Below are 7,236 nucleotides of genomic sequence, written 5' to 3'. Positions count from 1 at the left end.
CTAATTTCACATAGTTATTAAACTCAGGTTTAACCAACCAATTGAATTAATGAATTATTAAATTAGTTTTTAAATTAGTTTGAATTTTGCATTTGAACCAGATAAGAAAACGATCCAGCGTGAGTCGATTGACCTTGTGGCAAAACTCAGATATCGACCCAATTAATTCACTTGGTTCAGTTATTTAATAGAATCTCTCTCTTTTTTTTATATTTAGTATAAAAAAAAAGTTTTAATTCGAAATCTCATAAAAAGTCCTTAAAATCAAAATCAATTGAGCTAGTTTAGTAGTTGTGTGTTTTTCATTTTAAAATATTTATTTTTTAATATATACTTAATATTTCATAAATATTAAAAAAAAGAACTATACATTTATGCATTATATTATTTAATATTTTCGTATAAAATTTAAAAATATTATTAAAATTTATTAAATATAATTTAATAAATATTAAAATTTTATTTTAAACAATTAAAATTTAATTAATTATATTTATTAACAGGTATTATATTTAATTAATTTTAATTAATTTTTAATGACTAATGAGTTAAATCATTGATCTACTGATTGAACTATTGATCCATTCACTCGATCATTTTATTGGGTCAACTTCCAAACTAAGTATAATAACACTGCTAATTTCAATTCCATATAGTATTTAAATTAGCGAATAAGTATCATCAAACTAAATTTTGGGTTTAATTTACTTTAATTGTCTTGAAAATTCAATTGGCGATAAAATTGGATTGTCATGGTGTCTAGAAATTGTTAGAAATAAAATTAAAAATTTGATTAAAAAATTAGATAAAATCAAAAGCTATGTACATCCGCTAAAGAGTTCACTTCCCTTAAGGTGTGAACAAATACCACGTGCTGAATACTTGACTTCCAAGGAGCACCATTTAGATTAGAAACCCAAGAAATAGCAGATTTAGAGTCATATTCAATAATGGTATCATCGCCATTCTCTCATTTGTCAGACAGCTGAAGACGCAATTCAAGGACTTTACCAATTGATATAAGTTCTGCTGTGTTAAGACCCAACTGTGCCCACTGAGCATGAATAAATATAAGAAAAGAGCTTTCGCAGTTCCTATTCACCCGACGACTCATCAACATTGCATTTACCATAAAATTGTAATTGGGGGTGGATCATAATGCATTAATAGCTTAAAGTTTAATCATATCTCTATACTTATTAATTTAACCTAAAAATTTTAATTTAAATTCAATTTAGCTAAAAAAAAAATTTAAGAAATTGAGCTTTTTAATTTTTGGATTCAAATCAAGAAATTTAGTCTTAAAATCAAGAAATTGAACTTATTGAGTTTTTTATTTAAATCAAGAAATTTCACTCATAAATTTTAATTTTTAGGCTACTTTGAGCTTAAATTGAAATTTTTAGGTTAAATTAGACAAAAAATTAAAAATGGACTAAATTGAATTTTCTCAATAAGTATAGGCCTAAATTGATCATTTTGTCATGCATCAATAAAATATTTTTTCATGCACATATATAATAGAGCGTATAACTAGGGGCGAGCGAACCGAACCGAATCGAATTAAATTATAAAAATCGAATTATATATTTTAAAAATCGAACTGAACTGAAATGGGTAAAAAATCGAATCGAACCAAACTGCTCTATTTTAGTTTGGTTCGGTTTAAATTGATCGGTTTTGATTTTTGATTATTTTTTAATTTAGACTTGATTTTCAAGTTATTTGGTTTAATTTTAACTTTGGCTTGAACCTAATAACCATTGAACCTAATAACCTAATAACCCACTCTTTTTTTTTTTATTTTTTTTTCTAAATCACACACACACACACACATATATATATATATATATATTCACTAAAAAATATTTTTTTAGACATCATTAAAATTTTTAAAATATTATTATATTTAACAACTTTAGACTTGTGTTGGACCCTTTACCGACACCTATTATTTTAATGTTTTAAAATAAATAATATTACCTAAAAGTCAAAACTTATACAATAATCAAACTTTAATAGTTTTTATATATAAAAAAAAATTCAAAAAACTCTAATGGCTCTCTTTTTACTTTCATGTCTTCTCATTTTTATATTCACATAATCATAATTTTTTTTCCTTTTATATATTTCTTCTCTCATTCTCTATTAATTAGCTTTTTCTTTTTTCTTTTCTTTTCTTTTTTATGTCAATAAAATTAATAAACAAATTCAATTTCATAAGATAATTAAAAAAATTGATGATCTCACTTAAAATCTAATCTAAACAAAGAAAAATTAGTGTATTTGTTGGCTTACTTGCTTGTGAAATTAACTATAATATTACCTATTGCCACTACAAATGTTAAAAGGCATTAAAAATTACAGACTCGATTGTGAAATTAAATGAGATATCAATTATTAAAAAATTCTTTGATTACATATATTAAAAAATATATCTTTGATAGCACTGATAATTAATCAATCATGTAAAACTTAAAAGAAAAATAATAATATATCTACATATTTTTTTTTATTTATATTATTTTATATATATATATATATATATATATATTAAAAACTAATAATAATATTTCTAAAAAATATATATTTATAATTTTATTAAAAAGTAATTAAAATATTCTTCTATTTTCTTTTTTTATTTATCTTTCTCTCTTATTTTCCTCCACTTTAATATATTCAACTTTTTTAGACATTAAAAATTTATAAGAATTTAATTAATTTTTTTATTAATTTTCATATTTAGAAATATAAATAATAAGGAAAAATTTTAAATTTTAAATTAAAAAATTATTTTAAAATAATAGAAATTAAATTAAAAATTATATAATAATATAAAAAAATTTAATTTAATTCTTTTCTAGAAGCCACTTTAAAGGAAGGTGTCGTTTTCTGTATCCAACTCAGTTTGATCAAATGAGGAAAGGGTTGTTTGCTTTCGGCAGAACATAAGACAACGTCAGTGTGGGCTACGCAGTGTCTACATAAGACAACGTACGTCAGATCCTCGAAATCAGATTGAAGGATCTGTTTGATTTCCATTTTTATCAAATTTAATGACTAATTTTTTTAAGGAAAAATTTTACTATACTCTAACCATGATTTTATTCAATTCAAGTTTAATTATTATTTTTAATTACAACTGCATTACAATGTCATAAGGTTATCTAATTTCGATTTAATTTTAATTTTAAATTACGTAGATCCAATGTGAATTTTAAATGATATACATAGTGATGTCTAATTTCATATAGTTATTAAATTCAAATTTAATCAGCCAGTTGAATTAATGAATCGTTAAATTGGCTTTTAAATTAGTTTGAATTTACAATTGAACCAGATAAGAAAGTAATCTAGCGTGACCCGATTGATTCAACTGGTTCAATTATTTAATAAAATCTCTCTCTCTTTTTTATATTTAGTATAAAAAAAATTAAACTCAAAATCTCATAAAAACTCTTTAAAATCAAAATCAATTGAGCTAGTTTAGTAGTTGTGTGTTTTTCATTTTAATATATTTATTTTTTAATATATACTTAATATTTCATAAATATTAAAAAAACTATATATTTATGCATTATATTATTTAATATTTTCATATAAAATTTAAAAATATTATTAAATTTTATTAAATATAATTTAATAAATATTAAAATTTTATTTTAAACAATTAAAATTTAATTAATTATATTTACTTATATTAACAGCTGTTATATTTAATTAATTTTAATTAATTTTTAATGACTTATGAATTAAATCATTGATCTACTTATTAAATTATTGACCCATTCACTTGATCATTTTGATGGGTCAACTTCCAAACTAAGTATAATAACACTGCTAATTTCAAGTACATATAGTATTTAACTTAGCAGTAATAAGTATCATCAAACTAAATTTTGGGTTTAATTTACTTTAATTATCTTGAAAATTCAATTGGCGATAAAATTGGATTGTCATGGTGTCTAGAAATTGTTAGAAATAAAATTAAAAATTTGATTAAAAAATTAGATAAAATCAAAAGCTATGTACATCCGCTACAGAGTTCACTTCCCTTAAGGTGTGAACAAATACCACGTGCTGAATACTTGACTTCCAAGAAATAGCAGATTTAGAGTCATGATATCATCGCCATTCTCTCATTTGTCAGACAGCTGAAGACGCGACTTTACCAATTGATATAAGTTCTGCAGTGTTAGAGTCAACTGTATCCACTGAGAGTGAATAAAATTGTAATTGGGGGTCGATCATAATGCATTAATAGCTTAAAGTTTAATCATATCTCTATACTTATTAATTTAACCTAAAAATTTTAATTTAAATTCAATTTAGCTAAAAAAAAAAATTTAAGAAATTGAGCTTTTTAATTTTTGGGTTCAAATCAAGAAATTTAGTCTTAAAATCAAGAAATTGAACTTATTGAGTTTTTATTTAAATCAAGAAATCAAGAAATTTCACTCATAAATTTTAATTTTTAAGCTACTTTGAGCTTAAATTGAAATTTTTAGGTTAAATTGGACAAAAAATTAAAAATAGGCTAAATTGAACTTTCTCATAAGTATAGCGCTAAATTGACTATTTTGTCATGCATCAATAAAATATTTTTTCATGCACATATATAATAGAGCATATAACTAGGGGCGAGAAAATCGAATCGAACCGAATTAAATTATAAAAATTAAATTATATATTTTAGAAATCGAATCGAACCGAAATGGGTAAAAAATCGAATCGAACCGAATCGCTCTATTTTGGTTTGGTTCGGTTTAAATTGATCGATTTTAATTTTTGATTGATTTTTTAATTTAGACTTGATTTTCAAATTATTTGGTTTAATTTTGACTTTGTCTTGAACCTAATAACCATTGATCAATGAAATTAAATAATTAATATATATATATATATATATATATATATATATATAAAATTAAATATAATTCATAAATTTCTCATAAAAATAAATCAATTCAAAAATCGATTCGGTTCGATTTGAACATATAAATTATTATTCGGTTTGGTTCGGTTTAACTGATTTTTTTTCTTTTCAAAACAGAACCAAACAAAAATAATCAAAATTTATATAATGTAAAACCGAACCAAACCGATTGAATTTTAAAACCAAACTGATTAAACCGAATTGACTGGGTTCAGTTCGATTTTTCAGTTTGAACCGAAATCTGCTCAACCCTACATATAACAAATACAATAAATAAAAATAACAAAAAATATCAAATTATAAGAATTAATTATAGATTAAAAAATTATAATAAAATCTCTATAATAAATATAAGTATTAGAAAATTATAGTTTTGATTATTATATAACTTTATAATACAAATTACATTATATATTTAAAAAATGAAAATCAGTCAAAATCAAAATATTATATCAAATTCATAAAAAAAAAATCATAGATCCAAAAGAAAAATGATGAAAAATATGAAGAAAAGAAATTATATTTGCCCATAGAAGGAGAGGAAGAAACAGAAAAATATCATATAATTCTAATTTGCGTGATAGGAAATTCAGATTAACTTATAATTAATTTTCATCAAATAACAACTATCAATTAAATTTTTATTTATAAATATAAAAATTTGAATAATTAATTTTTAATTGAATTTTTATATTTATTTAATGACAATCAAATAATTTTAATTTTTTGATTTAAATTATAATATATAATTAAATTGTAAAGTATTAGAGACTAATAGAAAATTTGAGACATCAATTAATAAAAAATAAAAATTTATTATATTTATTTAATATCTTTTTTATAAATATTTACAGAAATTAATATAAATTTTGATTTATTAATTCGCTACAGATAGAGAGAGAGACAATACTTAGAAAAACCCCCCTGCGACAAAGGAAAAGAGTATGTGAGAGGCAGAAAAAACAACGGCAGACTTAGATAAGAGGAAGAAAAAATGAAGGGTCGGTGACGAGGACAGCCAAGTTGTGAAGCTCTTTTTCCAAGTGTTTCCCTCCCCTCTCCTGTATAATAAGGTAAAGAATTTCAGCAATGTTTACTCCGATTTCTGCTATGTGCCCAAGAAAGTAGAGATACAAAGTTTGCCAAGTACTTCAGAGGTTTTGATTAATCCAACCGCAGACTTGAAGCCAAATGTGTGTAAAATCTCTTGCCCCTCGTTTTTCCTATACTCTTCTTCTTTTAGTTATTTTATGTACCCTTTGTTTCAACTGCCTCACATTTCTGTCCTCCTCCGTTTTTCTTCTTCTTCTTCTTCTTTTATTTATTTATTTATTTTTTAATTTAAAACCTTTGGGTCCAAGACATATCAGAGATATGAAGTCAACATATGTCAAAAGGAATATATAATTTTTTATAATATAATTTAAAGAGAATATGTTAGAATTTGGACCTTCATGTTATAGTATAATTTTATGGGGTCTATAAGCTTAGAGTAAATAAGTTTATACGTACACTTGAAGGCGTCTTCATAAACGCCGCTCTTAGCATTAGCTTTCGATCAATCTCTGTCTTAAATTATTTCATTAGCATTTTTCTTGAATTCTTGTTGGATTTGATGAATCAAAGAAGATGAGAGAGTGCATCTCGATTTACATATGGGTCAGGCCGGTATTCAGGTGGGAAATGCTTGCTGGGAACTTTACTGCCTCGAGCATGGCATTCAGCCTGATGGCCAGATGCCAAGTGACAAGACCGTCGGTGGAGGGGACGATGCTTTGAGCTTCTTTTTCAGCGAAACTGGTGCAGGTAAGTACGTCCCTCGAGCTGTGTTTGTTGATCTTGAGCCCACTGTTACTGATGAAGTGAGGACAAACTTTTCGCCAGCTCTTCCACCCAGAGCAACTCAAGATGCTGCCAACAACTTTGCACGCGGCTACTATACTATTGGGAAAGAGATTGTTGATCTTTGCTTGGACCGTATCAGAAAGCTTGCTGACAACTGCACTGGCCTCCAAGGATTCTTGGTGTTCAATGCTGTTGGAGGTGGTTCTGGTTCTGGTCTTGGATCACTTCTCTAGGAGCGTCTTTCTGTTGACTATGGCACAAAATCATGCTTGTTCTGGTAGGAACTACTTTGCTGCCATTTGCTACTAAAAAATACAAAAGGGGGGAATTGATATGAGGTTTTTGGGATATTTTTCAATTTTCTTTTTGCTCCTACCTGATGCCTCCCGTGTTTGTTTATTTTTGAGAACAAAAAGTGAAATGAAACTTCATACTTACCAAAAAAAAAAAAACAC

General features: G+C 25.1%; 1 pseudogene; it reads left to right on the top strand.

Moving 5' to 3' along the window:
* Positions 1–6,565: 6,565 nt before the first annotated feature.
* Positions 6,566–7,033, top strand: LOC131176620 (tubulin alpha-2 chain-like; annotated as a pseudogene).
* The last annotated feature ends 203 nt before the right edge of the window (positions 7,034–7,236 follow it).

The sequence above is a fragment of the Hevea brasiliensis genome, unplaced genomic scaffold (genome assembly GCF_030052815.1).
Source record: "Hevea brasiliensis isolate MT/VB/25A 57/8 unplaced genomic scaffold, ASM3005281v1 Scaf189, whole genome shotgun sequence".
Classification (NCBI taxonomy): Eukaryota; Viridiplantae; Streptophyta; class Magnoliopsida; order Malpighiales; family Euphorbiaceae; genus Hevea; species Hevea brasiliensis.
This window is presented reverse-complemented; position numbering and strand designations above follow the sequence as displayed.